A 20,840-nucleotide genomic window follows, 5' to 3' on the forward strand; every position below is an offset into this window, starting at 1 on the left:
CGCATAAAAAAAATGCCACAAAATTGAATTTCAATCCAGTTGAATTGATGTCGTCAATTGTCGTTGTGTGCACAAGGATTTAAGAGCAAATTATTCTTTGTTGTTGTGAGTGATGGTATTTTTTCTGCACTCTACATGTTTGACTGTACGATTTTGTTTACCTGGCCGTGTTTGTCTGTTGTTATTTGAGAAAATAAACAAATAACTGAATGTGATATTGCTGCTATTGTTACTTACACAGGTACATATATGGTGAGCTGTATGAAACGAAAATGGAATAAAAAATAAAAGAGAAAAGAAAATAAAAACGAGAAAAAATAAATTAAAATAAAGTAAGAAAAGTGGAATATATCAGAGAAAATTTTTAAAACGCTTTGCAACAGAACAAAAAAAACAACAAAAATAACACACGCATGAACATGTTGCAGGTAAAATATATGCGCATGTGTATAACCAGAATAAATATGAAACGCGCAAAATTGGACGGCATTGTAAAACCAACAGAGAGCAATGCAAACGTACAACAACAACAGCAACAAATGCTGAGGTGATCACAGCGCAACAAAATAAGCGGTAAATGGGGAAAAACATAAAAATAACAAAACCACACATACATCTACATGTTTACGCAAACAAATAAATAAATAATAACTGAAAAAATGCTGCAGGAAGCAAAAAAAATGTTGCACAAAAGAGAGCAGAATTTTGCAAATCTAGGCGAATGAGTTGCAATAATAAAAACTATAGAGACTAACAGCAACAATGTTGCCAGCAACTATTTTGTTGTGTGTGAGCGATGTTGCCGTTGATTTCTATTTTATTATTTTGTTGTTGATATTGCCATTTTGACAGTCATTTACACGAATGCAGCTGCCAGGCGCCAACAGAGCGCTACAAATGGCCGGGAATGTTTGTGTTTTAACACATAAATATGTAGCATAGCAAATTGAATGGAGAACACAGACAGACACATATGTATATGGGTGATTCTACGATAAGTGGTAACCTGTGCGGCAATCAGCTTAAATTATTGTTTTTGTCCTATATGTTGCTATTTTTTTAAATGAATCACATCATATTAATGTAATGTATTAAATAATATTACAACTTATTGCATAATTAACGCAATTTTTTCTGAAATTCCTTACAAAGTCTAAAAAAGTATCTCCCCTGGCTTGTCCCCTTGCTACTTTTTATTTAACTTAATTTTTTGTATGAGATGCTAAACCAAAACTAAGTTCAATCGGAAGCAAAATAATTAAAATCAAGTAGTGTTAAATAAAAAACAAAACGATTTTGTTTATTTCATATAATTTTTAAACTAATTTTTGTCCCGATTGTTTTATGTATCTACCCTGTCAAATTTTGTTCCGTTGGCACGACATAAATTCAAAGGCGATCGCATTGAAAGAAGTGCTCGTGGGCTCATTTCAGCCTGAAGTTAACAATACTAATCGCGAAATCCGTTTGAGCGCTGTCGTTTTTTGGTTATTGCGAACCGATCGTGCGGTGTACTGGATTCGAAAACTGATTTTGTCTCTCCCCTGGCAATTCATATAACATATACTATAAATTCAATTTATTTGCCTTTATTGTCCCAAATTACTAATACTGTGATAACTAAAGTGAGATAAATAATTAGCCGAAATAATAATTCAGGCAATTAAAACAATTAAATTTTTCATGAAAACGTCTCGCCCCTGCCGTATTTTCTCTGGCAAAATAACTGCCAGTAGAGAAAGTTAGAGAGCAGGGGAGATACTATTCACCATGACACCCTGACCGGAAGTCGTGAGCTGCTTGAGTCTTGATACTTTCTTGCGTGAACTTCTGAACATGACCCCTTCCCCACCTCCAGCCATCAACACTGTCAACAAAACCAAAAATGTTAGCCTCGCAATCCAACGCAGAATTGCTCTTACCAACAGATGCTAGTTTGGACTGAATAGACATTTAAATGTTAAAGTCCACTCTGGATGAACCAAAACCAAACTCTACAAGTCCCTTATCATCCCGTTCTGCTTTATGGTGCAGAAGCATGGACGATGTCAACATTCGATGAGACGGCACTAGGAGTTTTCGAAAAAAAGGTTTTGTAGAAGATTTATGATCCTTTGAACATTGACAACGGCGAATACCGCAGATGATGGAACGATGAGCTATACGACGACACTGACATACGTAGTTCAGCGACTAAAAAGACAGAGGCTACGTCATGTTGTTCGAATGACGAAAGCGCTTCAGCTTTGAAAGTGTTCGATGCAATAGCCGCTGGTGGAAGCAGAGGAACAGTAAGCCCTCTTATCCGTAGGAAAAACTAGGTTAAAAGTGACCTGGTTTCTATTGGTATTTCCAAATCGCGTCAAACAGCAAAAAGGAGAGATGCGCTAGTCATCTCACAAATAGATTCGCCTATAATCGCATATGCGGTGCATACGCCAAATATATGTATGTACATATATGTATGTATATATAAATAAGATCAGGCTGGCCAGACTCTCCCCATGCCAAATCTTCTTTTGAAAGGGCAGAGCATATATTACGTCTTTGAAAAGTCAGAAATGTTTTTGAATGATCTTAAGTTTTTATATTTAATATTTGTTTCGTTTATTTATGATAAAGAGTGAATTTATTGATTTGTTATTTTAATTTTAGGGTTTATTCATCTAGGAAAGAGAGTATCTTTAATTTGTAATACTGTTTTAAATTAATTTTTTTGCTTTTGGTAAAACAATTATCTACCACGTCTCTCCCCAGGCCGATGTATTTACCCCGGTCGTCGAAAAAGTAATAAAATATGTATTAAGTGACTTGCCCTTACGTGAGAAGATAAATAAAAGGGACAAAAATCATAATATAGAGATTTCATGAAAAAAATCCAAAGTTTTTCTTTGGCCGTTTTCTCTATGCAATTGAAACCTGTTATCGTAGAATCACCCATATACAATACATACAAACATTTATACACATAAGCACTGCCAGTGAACGCTAAAAAATTAAAAATATAAAACACAAAAACCTAGAAAGCAAAAAATAAACACCACCACTGCAAAAACGGTGGCAAACAAAGCTTCTTTTTTCCATAAAAAATGTAAAATGTAAATGTAATGTGCACGCGTAAAAATTAAACAAAAATAAGAATAGCAAAGAAATATAGCGGAAAAAAATTTTGTTAAAACAACAGCTTAAAATAATAAAAACAACGAACGACCAAATGTAAATGTAATTTATCCTAAGGACCCGAGTTAAAACAAACACATTGCATACTTTCCGGCGTTGCGCCACTCAATGCGCACGCACACAGAGACATCCTGCTTTGCCTGTGTATATGTGCTTGTTTGAGTGACTGCAATTGCGGACCGTCCGCCGCCAGCCATTGCTTAAAAGTGTGCTTGTGTTGGTAGCGCTATTGTTGCTGGTGTTATTGTTGTGCTTGCTGTTGATTGCGGTGGTAAACCAGTGGAAACACAACGCGACCAACAGTGGATTGAGGAGATGTCCGTTGCGCAGCTTTAAGTACGATATAAGAAGTACTGCAGCTGAAGAGATATACATTTTTCATATAATTTAGTGGTGTCTTTATTAATCATATTCTTTGGTAATTTTGGTAAAGTATATCTTTAAAATCTTAAATACTAGCATTTGAATTAGGTGCCATTCTTCTAATGTGTGACTCTAGCAAGCGCAGATCCATATAATTTTAAAGTTTTCGAAAATCAGATCTTTATTAAGGTTGCCTACTTTAATAATGCCAGAAATTATTATTATTAAAAAATTGATTCTAATGTATTCTCTAAGCGATCCTTACCACATAGTTTGCCCATAAGATGGTGAACGGTTAGAACCTCTACACCTGGGGGAAGCGGAACCGTGCTGATATCAAAGAGTTTAGTTATTCTCTTGCTTGGAGTAAGCCAGAAGAACCCTTGACCCTTGGTCAAAACGAAGAAATAAAAATGAGAGAAAGTAGAAAATTCCTCAATATTTCTGCAGATCTATAAAGTAATAGCACGAGTAAGAAAAATGAGAAGACAACCTTATAGTGTCCGTAGTATTTCAAACTACAAATTTTTCAGCGAAATTTCGGTGCCTTTGTTCATCAAACTGCAACATTCGTTCATCGGAAGAACTGCAAACGATCTTTGAAAACCGAATGAATCCTTGAAGAGAGTGAGTTTATGGCCTCCTATTTTTTGGCCCAGAATAAAGATAATCTTTGGTTTCTCCAATATGATATACGACGCAATATAAAAAACTGATGTGAACAACTGACATACTACGAATAATTTCTTAAATATTTAAATATTCGAAAGATTCTTAAACAATTACTGAGTTTACGGCTATCCCAGACAGTCACATGCTTCATAAATTTTGATACAAATAGATCAAATTATTTTTTTGGCAAAAATATTTATTCATTCCTCATATGCCTTTAAGGTGCTATATCAGTGCAACATTTACAAAAACTCGATTTTTTATTTTTTGCTTATTCGTTAGTTTATACATTCAAAAATATCCTGCAAGCATATATCCGGAATATTGTATAGTTTTTGTATGACATCGTTCTAAAGAGCGACCGCTTGCTGATATAAGCCGCTTTAGTCGAGACATTGAAAGCGTTATTCTCGGAACGACATTTTTCAAAAATGCTGACATCATAACTCAAAGAGAAATTCACAGACTTGAAATTTAAACTGAGTATTCTTGAATATACATATTTACTATACTTACACTTGTTGAAAATTGTCAATCTGGCATTAAAAACTACCATTTTCTTTACCTATAAACCGAAATTTTTTTCAGAACTACGTTTTATATTTTTCAGAAAGGGTGGGCCATTGTATAGGCAATACCTTCAACTTTTATATCCTTTTTGAATTATTTTGTTTCAGCTACTCATTCGGCCGGAATCATGTCAGCAGTTGGGGAACTTTTTTTGGCACCTCCCTAGACATCACATAACTCTGTTATTTTTCAATATGTTTGTAAATATATATAGCTGAAAATATACCTTATTATGTCCAAAAAACTTCGCAACATTCGATCACGTACTTTCTTAAAAAATCCACCAATAACGCGAAATTTTTCATGGCCTACACTGGTATAGCCCCTTAAAACGATAACACTGTAAGGTTCTCTTTATTTTTGAAAATAGAAAAAAGCCACCGCAGTCATGTCTAGTTAATTGAGCTATCGTTGCAGTATTGTTTTTGCTAAGGTTTCATGAACAAGCAACGAAGTGTGAGTTTTTAACAAACGAAAATCACCAAGCTCATAAAAACCAACCAACTTACCAACTGCTACAGACAAAACTGGCAGCGCATAAATCTGAAATTTTTATGGTATTTCAAGTGCATGTATATAAATCTTGAAACAAGTAACTTAATGAGATGATTTTATGCTTTGGAGTTAGAAATTAAATTAAATCAAGGTGCTATCTATATAATTTGCAAACAAGTTACGGAGGTACTTGTTATAAATAGTAGCTACGAAAGAGTAATGGGAACAGATAGCAAGTTGCGAAATCACCCTTAAATGATATAAGGATTATTTTAAACTGGAAAATTTTGGTAATATCGATATTGATATGAGATATTGGTTACTATGTGTGGTAATCACCACCAAAGAATTTTGCTTGAAGTTCATATACCCATATGGGTCCAAGAGAAATATTTTTTAGCATCCATAGTCAAAATCATATTTAGCCCAGTAAAAAAGGTATGGAGTATGAAGGTATCAATATGTATATAATATACTCTTATAATTTAATCTATAATTGCAATAATATTTGTTTTCTTATTTATATAGGTGCATGTATATATTATATAGTGAACTTAAGAATATCCAAATATACATCCATGTAAATATTCGCCCACCAGTACATGATAGACACCAAACTCAACCCACTCTACTACCGAATATTGTTCGAAAGTTTTCAAATTTGCTTTTGCAAAAAGTTTAACTGGAACTTTGGCGATTTAACTGATAATTTTGTTGTTGAACCTGCAATTGTTGTGTCAATTGTCTTTCCTGATACTGTTGATACTTTTGGTATTATAAGGAACTGGTTGGCACCTGTGTAAAAACTTTAAGAATGCCTTTTGTTAAAATAAATGTTTCTTCAGAAACTCCAGTTAGTAGATGCTTGTGCTTTTTACTTTTTTACCATTATCTCCAATACCTTGATTCGTCTCTAGCTCAACAATCTCTTTGTCTTGCTAAAGTCTTGATTGTGTATTTTCTTAAGTCAAAATAAAAATTCAATACAATTTCAGTAAGTGGTTACCTAAAAACATTTAAAAATAAAAAGAGGAAAAAGATTCACCTTCACCTAACCTGAATATACCTCAGTTTCGTAATATAATATTTTATAAATAATTTTTTTTGTAAATAAAACGTACTAATAAATAATTCCTCAACTGTTCAGATAAGTAAGAGCCTAAAAGTATGCAAAAGATATGAAAAGTAAAAAGCTAAGCTTTGAATTTAAGACAAGCTTGCGGTCGAGGCAACCAAGCCATGACTGTGTAAGCATCAAAAATACAAAATAAAGCAAATATGAAAAACAAAACTAAAATATTGACTTGCTGCAACTCGCATGCGCTCCTTAAAATGCCAACACTATAAAATCCAATAAATTTCGCATTCAAAGTTTTAAAAAGATATAAAACCGAAAAAGTAATGAACCAAACTGGCAACCAGCAACTTGAAGATTACAACTCCGAAAGTTGCAGCGCGTGATCTACCGCACGCCGCTGCTGTGCAACGCAACTAAACGATCAACTTGGCTTTGGTCAACAATTAACTGCAACATAACGCGTGACCAACCAAAGCCAACTACGGCCCCGCTTGCTTGCAACAAAGCGTTGCAATACTGCAGAATTGCTGTCAAAATTGAAGTTGAACATGTATAGTGCTCATAATCACCATTGAAAAACGTTTGCACAAACAACAATAACAGCAAATGTATATACAAGCGAAGAATGAGTTTTGGTTTAGTTTGCTCAGAAGAAACTAAATTAAGTCGTGCCTGGAAGAATTTTAGATGAAACACAATTGCGTCGTTTCACCCGTCTGTCAGTCTATTGAATGACAAGTTTCTACAATAATCAGTGCAAAATTGCTGCCTGCCACAATAGACAGCAGATAAAGGGGTTACTTAAGGGTTCTTTTTCGAGCTCCTGCAAAAGTTTTTTCGCACTTTTATTTCTCTTATTTCTCTTATTTTTACATAGCTGGAATGCAGCGCCACCTATTGGTAATTTGAAGTTCATTATTTAAGATCTGAGATCTAAATAAGATTATATCGATAAGTGGGACGATCAGTTCTATATAATTTCTATATATAATATGCCTGAGATGATTTTCATTTAAAGGTTGTCAATATAGACTTTGATGTAAGATTTTTCTAAGAGTATTTTTCTATAATAAATAAACATATTCAAAAGATTAAAAAAATCTAGTCGCTTCATAACCATCTAATTATACTCTCGCAACAAATGTCGCTAAAGAGAATATTATAGTTTTGTTCACATAACGGTTGTTTGTAACACCCAAAACTAAACGAGCTAGATATAGGGTTATATATACCAAAGTGATCCGGGTAAAGAGTGGAGTTCAAATCCGAATGTCTGTCTGTCCGTCCGTCCGTCCGTCTGTGCAAGCTGTAACTTGAGTAAAAATTAAGATATCTTGATGAAACTTGGCACACTTATTTCTTGGCACCATAGGAAGGTTGCTTTCGAAAATGAGCAAAATCGGACCACGGCCACGCCCACAAAATGGCGAAAACCGAAAACACATAAAGTGCCATAACTAAGCCATAAATAAAGCTATGGAAATAAATTTTGGTATGAAGGATCGCACTATGAAGGGGCATATTTGGATGTAATTTTTTTGGGAAAGTGGGCGTGGCCCCGCCCCTACTAAGTTTTTTGTACATATCTCGCAAACCAATAGAGCTATATAAACCAAACTTTCTGCAGTCGTTTTTTTTAGCCACTTCCTAATACAGTCCAAAAATGAAAGAAATCGGATAATAACCACGCCCACCTCCCATACAAAGGTTAGGTTGAAAGTTACTAAAAGTGGGTTAACTCACTAACCAAAAATGTCAGAAACACTAACACATAAGAAATGGCAGATGGAAGCTGCACTCCAATTTTTTTACAAAATGGAAAATGGGCGTGGCGTCGCCCACTTATGGGTCAATAACCATATCTCAGGAACTACTCGACCGATTTCAATGAAACTTGGTTTGTAATAGTTTCCTTACATCCCAATGATATGTTGTGAAAATAGGCCAAATCGCTTCATAACCACGCCTACTTCCTATATACCAGAACTTAGAAGACAATCTGAATCGTTTACTTTACAATATATAAAGTAAGCACTAGTGAAGATATCGGTGCAGAACTTTGCACAAATACTATGTTAACAGTGTGGCAGCCCCATTCTAAAAATCGCCGGAATCCGATCATAAGTTTTTAAGGCCCCATATATCGAACATGAGGACCTCGGTGCTTCTAACCTAATATTATGGTTTCCAACTTTCAATGGACTTTATACAATATATATGACGTATATGTGGGTCAAATTGTGTATTATATAATATAAATAAAGTTAAATAAATAAATTGCGAGAGTATAAAATGTTCGGTTACACCCGAACTTAGCCCTTCCTTACTTGTTTTTTTTTTTGAAAACCTTTTTAAAAAATTATAAAAAGCACAGCACACTTCCATCCGTGACAATGTACCACACCTGAGTTAAGTGCAACATTGCCGTGACCAGGATTCGAACCTGGGTTACTACGGCCACAACGTAGGGTCCTAACCACTAGACGATCACGGCTATTGGAAGCTTGTTGCTGCAACCAATTGCAACCGAATAAGCCAAAACAAAATTCGAAAGCATTCAACACGCTTTGTAGCCATGAGCGCATGTTTATAGGTTTGTGCGCTGGTCTAAGCGTCTGTATGAATTGACCACACCCAGAAAGCGGCAGTGGTGGCTGTTAGACAAAATAGTGAATGGCCCAAGGCAAGTAATTGGCATGAAAAAGCAATTGTAACAGTAGCCAATGTGTACTGTGGTAAGCAATGGAACAATAAATTTGGTGGAAAGAAAAGTAGCATTGAAGAAAAATAAAAACAAGAGACATGTGTGTATGTGTTACATATGTAGGTACTTGAGGTACCATGACTGCACAAAAATTACCAGCTTCGGTTGAAACACAAATATATCATTTTTATACATGTTAATAGAGATATATATATGTACGTATGTTGGTGTATAAAATTGTGAAAGGTAGTAACTTAATATTTTTTTAATACTCTGGCAACACTTAAAATTAATATTTCCAATTTAGGACTTATTTTTAGATAGATACCCACAAATATTTAACAAAGCTGCTAATAAACTATAATAGTATTGTTCACATAACGGTTGTTTGTAAGTCATAAAACTAAACGAGTTAGATATATCAAAATGATCAGGATGACGAGACGAGTTAAAATTCGGATGTCTGTCAGTCCGTCGGCCCGAGCAACGGCTAGCTTGAATAAAAATTAAAATATCTTGACAAAACTTAGTATAGATATTCCTAGGAACCGAGAGAGGGTTGCTATTGAGGGACCATTGCCACGCCCACAAAGTGGTGAAAACCGATAACACATAAAGCGTCTTACTAAGCCATAAATAAAGTTATACAAGTAAAATTTGGTATAAAGGATTGTATTAGGAAGGGGCATATTTGGATGTAATTTATTTGATGAGGTGGGCGTGACCCTGCCCCCAAATAAACTTTTTCTATATGTATCTCGCAAACCAATAAAGCTATTATATATAAACCAAACTTTCTGCAATCGTTTCCCTTAACCAGGTTAAGTAGAAAACTACTAAAAGTGCGTTAAACTAATAAAAGAAAACATCAGAAGCACTAAATTTTTCAGAAGAAATGGCAAAGGAAAGGTTAACTCAGATTTTTTTATAAAGTGGAAAATGGGCGAGGTTTTCAAAAACCATATCTCAGAAACTACTCGACCAATTTCAATGAAATTCGGAACATACTATTTTCTTGACACATTGTTGACACAAATGGGCGAATTCAATTCACAACCACGCCTACTTCCCCCACAACTCAATTTTGGATTCCATCTGATTCCTTCACTTTAGAATATATACATGAGGAACTGATGAAGATAGCGGAATAAAACTTTATACAAATGCTGTATGTGTCTGTGGCATCACTTGTGAAAAAAATTGTCGAAATCGGACTATAACTTTTCAAGGCCCCGGATATCGTTCATGCAGAACTCAGTGCCCCATGGTAATTTTTCACCGAATATATCGTTAAATCTCTCAGATACTTTAACGTAATTCAGAGGAAATCTTTTTCTCTTAATAGCGTGTCTCTGTACCAAAAATATTTAAAATCGGGTCATAACTTTCCCTAGCGCCCATATAGCTAATAGTACGTTTTTCAAAATTACGATGGGCTTTATTCCCAAATATCGGTTAGTATATGAAACAATTTATCAAAATAAATGAGCATATAGTCTTGGATATAGTGGACCTTGGTGATGAAATCGGTTCAGGAATTACCTCAGCCCTCATATACTATATATGATGATTTTCGTTATTCTATTGGACTTGAAGCCGAATATATGCGTCAAATTGTGTGTTATCTTAATAAAATTACAACAATAAATTGCGAGAGTATAAAATATTCGGTTGCATCCAAACTTAGCCTTTCTTAACTTGTTTTTTTGGGAGCATTACTTCTAAACATTTTTTTAAACTTCAAAATTTATTAAACATTTTCTCAATTATAATTTTCTATTGTAATAATTCGGTGATCTCACTAATTTTATTCCTAAACATGTGGCAACCCTACCAAAAATTATTTACACTGTAAGCTTACTTAAAACTCTTCAGTTTGTAGTGATTATTTAAATTTAATTTCATTAAACACTCAATAGTAGGTCCTTTGGAAGGAATATTGAATATTTTTTCACAGTTTGGGTAGAAAAAATCGGGAAATATTAGACTAAACTGAAAATCCAAACACCAAAACATGCTTAAATGCGCTTAAAGAGCTTTAAGCGCCTTCTTTCACCTTGTAAGCGATCGTTGTTGCATATCGCAAACAAAACGGTGAATCATTGGTTACACAATCAATGAAGTATGCACTCTAGTAGTATGTACAACATGTGCAACAACAACAATTTCGGAACGCTTGTTTGCTGGCGGCCACCAACACATACATGTACACCTGTATACATATGCTATTTACATGGCCAACAGCTATTTACACACCTACACAAACATACACAGACACATAGATGGGCATTGTAAACAAAGGCAGGTGGCAAACAGCGTTTGCGGCAAGCAGCGGTGACAATTTATTTGCCACATTGCTGCCGAAGCGATTTGAAGCGTCTCATGTGGCGCAACCACAAAATGTTGCAAGTGTTGCAGTCAACAGCCGTGGCGCATCAGGCTAAAGGCTCAAGGCGACGTTGTTGCTGCGAAAAAGGACAACGTGTGGGCTGCTCGCCGACGGAGCGTGCTACCTTGTGGGCATTATAGCTTACATACTTTGTAGTGTTGCTGGTGTTCTCTTTGTTGTTATTGGTGTTACTAATGTTGCTGTTGTTGCGACTGCTGTTTGTCCCCCATTTGTGGCAAGTTGCAAGCATTCAAAGTATGCGCAATAAAACTGTCATGGTGCATAGTAAGTATTTGTTGTTCTTATTGTTGTTGCTGTTGTGTTTGTTGTAAGCTAATATGTTGCAAGCGTAAATGAGAACAGCCAGCCAAAGAAAATGCAAAGATTTATTATCTAGCAAAAGTAGCCAACAAATGGCGAACTAAGCAGCAACAATGGCAGTCAACCAAACAACAACACAAACAAACATACGAAGCGACACACACACATAGATACAAATGGCGAATGTACTCGAAAATATATAAATCACCAAGAAGACATATACACATACAAGTAAATATGTAGCTGCAAGGCGTTGCTGCCAATACTGAAGCGCCAGCACTTAAAACATTTCCGAGTTGTTGCTGTCGCGCTAACGGGAAGTGTGGGTGGGTGTTTGGGGTGCTTAGCCTTAAGCTTGCTGCATTATTGCCCATACGCTCGGCAACATTTCAACGCTGCCAATGAAGATGCATTACTATGCGCATTTAAATGCCACAGCAAGTGCAACGCTGAGCTAGCCAGTGTTGCCAACCTACGGGGAAAGTGGCCGAAAGACTGGCAATCAAACAAAGTGCAAAATGCAGTGTGTCTTGCCGTCGCAATGCACTTGCTCAACACTGGCAACTTATCGCTTTCTTTGTTGCCACAACTTTAATTTAAGAACTCAAATTACATTTCCGCTCTCAACGGCAAGAGAAATTGCCACCGAGTGCCACCCTGCCACATAAAGGATACATATGTACGAATTTTATAACAGAGGGAGGAGAAAGCGGAATGCTATGAAACTGCTTCAACAAAAGCAATGACTTCTGCTACAAGTTGCACATTGCCAATTCATTTGAGGTATTGCGACATTTCTTGTTTCCTTGGCTCACGCCGAAATACAATAGATGTTGGGGTTCTTACGTTATATCTAAAATATAAAATTCACTCAATTGAAATAAAACTTTTCTTATATTGACTGTTCTACTACATAGAATAATAGACATAGTTTCTCGCAAAGTCAACTGGAAAGTCCAAAATCTCCATATAAGGTACATTGGGGTTAGGATAAGTTTTAAGCAAATTTCTTGTACTTCTGGAATTATGAAAATGTCAAAAAAATAGCCAAACCCCTAGCATGACTTGTGGCTATAATATCTACCATATCCACCATTGACTACTGTCTTTAACTACCTTGACCTTGTTTGATCATCAGCTTGACTTCACCCCGAATCAACCTAGGTAAGTTTTTTTTTGGAGTTTGAAAAATATTTTTTGTGTGCAGTATTCTTTTCGGTAAACTAAAAAAGCTGTCTCATTAGAATGTATATCCTGGACGCAGGGCTCTAGAAATGTCCTGTTGGTAGGTAGGCCACTGGTTTACATATATGTATAAAATCATTCCACAACTCTCAAAACGTAAATTTCATGGTTTTTTCACGTTTATTTGAAATAAAAAATCAAGTTATGATTTAATTTTATGACCCGTCATTAGATAACAAAATTTTTGATTGGGAAAATGAGTTATCCAGAGCTTTGTGTGATATGATGAAAAACCCAACAGCGCTTATTTTGCATGCCGTCCATAATAATGACGATAACCTCAAAAAGAAGTTTAAATTGGGAAAAAGGTCAGTAGATATTGTTTGTAAATCTATTCAAATCCAATCAAGTCATTATGTATGTGGACATATCAATAAAAGACTATTGCGCGTTGCCATATGGCAACCCCAGAGTTATTAAGGTTAATACCACAAATAAAAAAACTTACCCTAACTTCACCCTTAAACACTCCGACAGCTACAATTTGTTTGAACAATTCAGTATAACCGTCCTCTATGCGCTATAGGAATTGTGTCGGTTTTCCTTTCGACGATCTATGTTATTAAACCAATGTTTGGACCGATAAGTTATGAACTCAACATACGGCTATCGGTTCTACGTAACCGGAACGGATACGAACCGCAAGAATTTGTTTTTCAGCAAGATTACTAAAAATTATTTTATGACGCTACAACAACTGAAATAATGAAAATCTCTACCAATCCACTATTCTCTTCTTTAACCCTGAGTGACTTGTTAATACGACCACCGCGATTCTGTCGTATCACTATTAATCAATATTTCATTACGATGAACGCTTAACTTTTTATCTTAAGTAACCTCAAAGATCAATCGTAGCTGAAATCGGATATTGCATTACGCAAACTACACGTAGAATAGCGTTTAATTAAACTATAAGCTATAAGAGCCAAATAAAATGGACAAGGATTTGTTAGACATTTAGCTTTTTCAAATTACCAAAACATTCTGTTATCGCAGCTTTTTATGGATACCTCGAGATATCATACCATACTGATATCGATATATCATTAAAAATGTACCACAACAAAATTAGGTAAACTTCGAATAGACAAGCGGATTGATGCATTTTCCAAAAATGCAAGGATTGAAAAATATATAGCAGTTCATAGCAATTCATAGCAGTCTTGAAACGTTTTGAAATTCGGAGAAAATTTCTGTGAACACTGAAAGATATGTCTTAAAGGTTCAAATAATGGAAAAGGTGTTTCAAATGAGGAAAGAATTTAAACTGAGTATTCGAACCATGAAAATAAACCGATGAGTTGAAGTACCTCTAAGATATATTATATTTTATTTCGCGGATACACTACCTCAAAATCCTTCACGAATTCTAAAAAACCAAGAAATTCTATAAGCACCTATGCGTCACAATTTACCGCGTAAAAAGAAGACAAAAACGTTTGGAAGTGCAAACGCTTGTAATAAGCGCAGCTTACGTTTTCCTTTGTGTTTTCTTTCTCATAATAGATAGGCCAGTTCTGACATGTTTCGCAAGTTTCAAATCAATTAAGCGCCAAATGGCTTGGCAGTGTACCCAACTGAAGTGAGATAAAAGCCAGAGTGATGTGTGGGAGAGATAGAAAATAGGCAAAACAAAAAAGAGAAAGTTTCGAAAATTAAACGAAGGAAGTTAATTGAATGCGAGCTACAACGAGGCTGTGTGTCAACCTTGCAAAGCAATCATGAGTAACAGCATTGCCATTGATTGATCGGCGAACGATGGCATTCACTGAGTGCGAGTATGCGCTATTCTCTTCTTCTGTGTGTCTATTTTTATCATGTGCCTTCAAGTACGCCAGGTGATAAAGTGTTCTTGTATGCGTGAGTGAAGAAAGGTGTATTACATTCGAGCACTTTCGTCTCTTTTTGGACTTCCTTTTTGATGCTTACTTCTTCGCAGTATTGACGAAGATATAGCAACTGAACAAATGGTAGTCGTAAATTAGTTTCACATACGATTCGGTCAGTGTACTTAGTGCCCATACACTGGTTGTCATTAAAATGGATTGTGGACAGATCAAAAGACTTCAGATTTTAGTTCATATCCCTTAACGCTGTGACCTCACCTTAAGAAACTTCATTTGGGAATGGAAGAATGGACAATTGCCTTTCAATATTCCATTCTAATCTTCATAACCTCATTTTTTAAGAAATTCGTGAGAGAAATTTGTCGTTGATTTAATATCATAGAACACATAACATAAAATTAAAGAATGTATCTCGAGAACAGGGCCCATTCGTTCCCGAGCAAAACTTATACGAACGAACAAGAAACCCGATAACATTGGAGCTAGAAATCATGCCATTAGATTCGGATCCACAATACTAGCTAAAGAAGGGAGGCAAATGCGTAAGTCCGGGAAAAAGACAATACAAACTAATACCGAAAAGGGTGCTAGACATCATCCAGTTAAAATCCTTGGACTATCATCGATGGATCCGGATACTTATTTCCTGAAAGAATTCTTGTGATACTAGAGAAAGAGGAGAAGACCTTATAGTGCTGAAGATCTCAGAAAGTCAGAAATTTCCAGTAATCCCGTTATAACGACTACCAGTGTAGTACACGTGAGTATATCGGTAAAAATATAATAAAAACTTTTCTTCTACGCAGAGCTTGCCACATTTTCACACACTTGCCACCATTTGCAACAAATAAAGTTCATATATGCCGCATTGATTAATAGCGCAATAACGTTGCAACGGTGTCGATGAGAACACGGTGGAGTAATGTGATGCTAACAGAATCTTCACGTGTTTTCTTTTTCTGTATGTTCATTTACCAACAAAAAACTACACCTGACGCTGAAAGAGCCGCATGAGCTGTAGTCGTCAAATGTCCAGCGAAATTGACACAAATGGTAGGTACGTGCAACACGAACGGTCGCAGGAATGCATCCCGCAAAAGAGAACGTGGCTAACGCAACGGTTGTTAGGGCGCCACCATTCACCAGGCGATATCCGATATCCATGTGCCATATGCCTCCTCTACTCGCACATATGTCTACAGGCTGCCAATCAAAACAAAATGGCAAAGAACGATGACAAAAAAAAACACAAAACGTCGGTCTAAAAATATAAAATGTGTGGCTTCAAATGGCTTTAGCCATCAGCGCTGATTAATCGGCCGCATAACACAGGACCAACAAATGTAGCATCAACAGCACCAGCAGCAACTAACGGAGGCAGCAATGTCGTTTTACGCATGAGTCTATCAAATAACCGGATATTAAAGTCGGTGACGTGAAACGCAGTTTCATGTCAACAATAAAATTCGCCGCGTTGAAAGGCGCTTAGAAACCCACACACACACCCTCACACAAAACCACACACGCGGTCCCGCAACTCATATGCGCCGCTATCTGTGCAAATAACGGAGGAAAAAGAAGGACATCGCTGCCATAAAAGCCAATCATCGGCGTTGCATGCAACCGCGTAACGCGGAACGGATTCATCATTGAATGCGCACGAATGCGTTTTCCGCAAAATTTAACTGGCAAAGCGGACAATGTCAACGACGCGTTGCAACCGCAAGAATGTAGGGTACGAAGCGGCGATATGTTGCATGAGAGGGATGTGGAGGGGGGTGGAACAAATGACATTGAAATGCATTGTGTCGGTTGTGGCTGTGGGGGGTGTATAGTCTGTAGAGAAAATTTTGCAACTTGTCCTCTAAGGTTTTTGTTGTCGAAATCTAATACGGCTTAGAACAAAAATTCCAACTTTAAAGTCGTTAAATTTCAGAATCGCAGAAATCAGAAAGTATGTTTTGATAACTCATCGCAAAGGCTGGATAAGGCGGCCTTGAAACGATTGCAGGAGAGGGGCTAAGAAGGTGGTCGTGAAACGTTGGCCACCGTGTCACAAAAAAAAAATTAAATATCACTGTAATAAAGAGTTTCTAACTCTGCTTAATTTTTAAGAGATCTTAGGCAATCTGAAAACCGGTGACCAATCTGATTTTCAACCTTATAGAAATACAACTGCTGGAGGCCACGGCCTCAGTCCGTCCGTGGCATAAAAGATACCTAAGAGATGTGCCACTCCCACGTAGTAATACATAACCCGGTGGTTCCATGGGAGAATCTTGAATTGGAAGTAGATAAAATTTAGCGGATTTACTAGATTCATAAGTTCCATCGCTCTCAAACATGTCCGTATCTTACGTATTACAAGGAGAAAAAATATAGTCTACAAAGAGACTATTAATATAATTAATCTTATTTTTTATATTTCGATGGCAAAATTACTTTCCTGAGTGCAAGATCAGAACATTTAATTACCTTCAAAGTCCAACTGGTAAAGTGAATCTTAATGACAAAGACGACTTAGTCTTATGTCAAACGCTATTCTGGTATTTGTAAAGAATGGTAGAATATCGGTGTGAAAAGAGTAGTTGCCACATCTGATAAATAACAGAGGAAAAAGAAATGAGTTCACTCCTTAATATGATCCCTGAGTTTAGACACTAAATATAGTATACGAGTAGATTAGCTCCAGTAGGGATGAGTGCTTAAGAATATAGGCGAAGCACATTACTAGTCAACCGAAAGTTCCCACGACAGTCGAAGCTTAGGCTCAGCCTAACCTAACAGGGACAAAATGATAATCCAAGATTTCTTACATGACGCATGGTAAAGGCGTGTTAGCGACCACTGGTGAATTTTACAAAATTCCACGGCTTCCGAAATAAAGAAGATTTTAAATGATTATGACTTCATTCTCTGCTCATTTTTAACCATATAAAACTGGATAGCTTTTTGAAAATTATTAATTTCTCGAATCTATCGTTAGAGAATGTAACTGACGATAAACCTCAAACCACTTCGCCTGTGAAAACAAAAACAATAAATTAAGATCCTTCGAGCTCAAAAGATGATTAAATTGAACGTGTCGATGTTACGGCACTATTTCAGACCCTTACGTATTAGCAACGCCGAAAATCGCATAAGATGAAATAATGACCATTATGAGTTGTGTATTAAAATCAATATACATCAGAGCTACTATGCTATTAGCTAGCGTATAAGAAGAAGTGAGAATCTTTTTCATCATTGCACAGATCCAAAGAAATTACTAAACCATCCATGAAAACTCGCTCAAAAACAGAATAAGAATATGGGACGGAAATAAAAACGTCTTCTATAAAATATTTGTTCTTAGGAGTCCTGCTACTTCAAGACGTATTTTCATATTCAACATAAGGATATCTTCTTTAGCTATACAGTAAATATAACTCAGATAGTTTGTGTATCTCTAAATATCTAAAAAATAATAAAATATCAAACATACTGTATACGAAGGGTCTAATTGTATGCTTTAATTTGTAGTAATTAAAGTCTTCAGAAGTGAAAAATATGCACCAAACTTCAACAAGATATTTCTGAAATCAAATAATCTCGTCATCTTGATCACTTTGATATACAAACATTTACCACAAGTGTCTGTGCAATATGTTGTGAGGTCATTAGTATTGTGACAAAAATGTCAGTAAATGACTTATCTCAATATCGGGCACTAAATGAAGGTCAATGAAATAATGAAGCTAATCGGAACATGTATGTATGTACAACCAACCTTACCTGATTCGAACGAATGAACGAATCATATTTAAACCGCTTATGGTAGTAAGAACAGCCAAGTCAATGGAATGGAATCAATGCCTTGGCAAGACTATAACGAAAACAATAACAACGACAAAACACAAAAATTGGAAATAATACTTCAAAGCTAGCTTATTGGTAGAACATTGGAAGTGGGGTGTGGAAACATTACAGAGATAAAATCTATCGCAAATAGCAGATACTAACCGAAGCAGATACAAAATTTCGACAAACAATCACAAGCGGAAGTGGTGCATAGAGCAGTGAGGAAGAATTGTGTCGGCTTAAAAGAATGCTCGACTTATACAACTGGAAGTGTTGTTGAAATTTCGGCATGATTAGAATCACATCAACATGTCCGCAACAACAGTTGAGACAGTTGAAGTGGAGAGTCAATTGAGGCGTTCAATTGATGAAGTTGGCCTACCTACTACGGTTGGTTTTGTGGCGAGTGGTTTGGTGTATTTAGTTGTAGGAGTTGACGGAAATATACAGTTGGTCAGTTGTTAAATGAGTGCCGTTATGTTACGTATCACATGCTAAGCGGCTTTACGATGACTTGATGAATAGCACAACACTGTGGCAATCTGTGCAATGTGGCCAATATTTTCTTTGTTGTCTTACATTCATTGTTTGTGTTGTTTTTGTTATTGTCCAGGTGAGACATTTGATTGTGGCAAATACTTTGACATGGCAATTTGTTGAGCTTTTGAGGCTGACTGTGAAGCGCCTTTCCATTCTATTCATTTGCCGCTTCCTTTTAATTGAATGCAAGGTAATGTGGCAAATTAATTGTATGTGGAGAGCTTCAGTGGAATCTCTTACACATACTGCAGATAGATTGTGAAGTAACTAGAGGCAATTTGTATAAGCTTTCGATTAGAGGTTTTATCAAATATTTTTAGAAATAACAATGAATATGGAAGGGTTAGAGTTTTTTCAGTTTAGAAAAGAGGGTTTTGAAATTTAATATTTTGATTCCGAGTAAAAAAGAGTCAGTCCGGAAATGTTGTGGAGCTTCAGTTCCATGGTTTTTGCCATAGATATTTCACTTATCTTAAATTTTTGACATTCTCGCAACATGTAAAGACTGTGATTTGAATAAAAAAATCAAAATGCTCCAACAACAACAAGTTCCCATACATTAGAGTGTACCAAGCAATATTTACCCAGTACTTTGCTACACAAATACATTTAAAGACTGCACTTCAGAGTCAGTGTGCCACCGCAAATCCAAGAAGTAACTCATCAAGTCCACAAATGTTGCATATTTAACTTTTGATTGCATGTTGCAGCAAGTCGAGTGCAAGTTTAAGCTGAGTGCGACACAATTATGCAGCTTTGGTGTAAGTGCATGGCAATAACTGCAACACTTGCCACAATTGCACATAAATGAGGATATGCTATGATTGTGCCACACGTGCCACAGGTGCAACACCAAATCGGTCGAAAGCAATATTCTTGCCGTACGACTATGAAGCAGGCAAAAAGAAAAACCTGAAAACCGTAGACAAAAATCACCAAAATGTCATTGTTGTTGTTTCATGCAGTTGCATTTTAATTTACGCAAAACTCTTCACCGACTATGATAGATTGTCTGCCCAATGTAATTTGCTAGCCGCATGCATGCAAGCAGCTTTTGAGCAGGTGTTGCTGCAGTGTTGTGCTTACAACGGGTTCACACGCACGCTCATAGATTTGCAGGAGCGCAATCAATAATTGATTATTGCTGTACATGAACTTTGTACTCTGAAACCATATGAACCACTGAATACTATAATGCTGGGGGTCTTGCAACAAATTGCCGCACCACACGTTAGGTGATTATGAAATTTTTGAAACTTATTTTGGGTTATGCATTACTGCAAGTAAAAACACGAATTTTGTTTTCCATTATTAGACTTCAACTTGTTTTATTGTAAAATAAAAAACAAAATCGTAAAATGGAGTAGCTCAGGGGGTTTCTGAACTACATCTTAAAATTTGAGATGTACCTTTTCAACATTTGTTAGTTGATTCGAAGCCAATGGTCTTGAAATTATTTTCATATAATTTTTGTCGTCACTTTTGACCAATCTCAACTCAAATATATTATTTCGAAATTTGTTCTGCCTGACGTAACCTAATAAGATCTAGCCAAGAGTAAACTAACCTCACAAAATATTATCAAACATAATA

At 36.1% G+C, this 20,840-nt stretch overlaps 1 non-coding gene across 1 annotated transcript; it reads right to left on the minus strand.

The window, feature by feature from the left end:
- Nucleotides 1–8,780: 8,780 nt before the first annotated feature.
- Trnah-gug (transfer RNA histidin (anticodon GUG)) lies at nucleotides 8,781–8,852 on the minus strand. The gene has a single exon. It is a non-coding gene; the product is annotated as a tRNA-His (tRNA).
- Between the last annotated feature and the right edge of the window lie 11,988 nt (nucleotides 8,853–20,840).

This window comes from Zeugodacus cucurbitae, chromosome 5, assembly GCF_028554725.1.
Source record: "Zeugodacus cucurbitae isolate PBARC_wt_2022May chromosome 5, idZeuCucr1.2, whole genome shotgun sequence".
NCBI classification, from domain to species: domain Eukaryota; kingdom Metazoa; phylum Arthropoda; class Insecta; order Diptera; family Tephritidae; genus Zeugodacus; species Zeugodacus cucurbitae.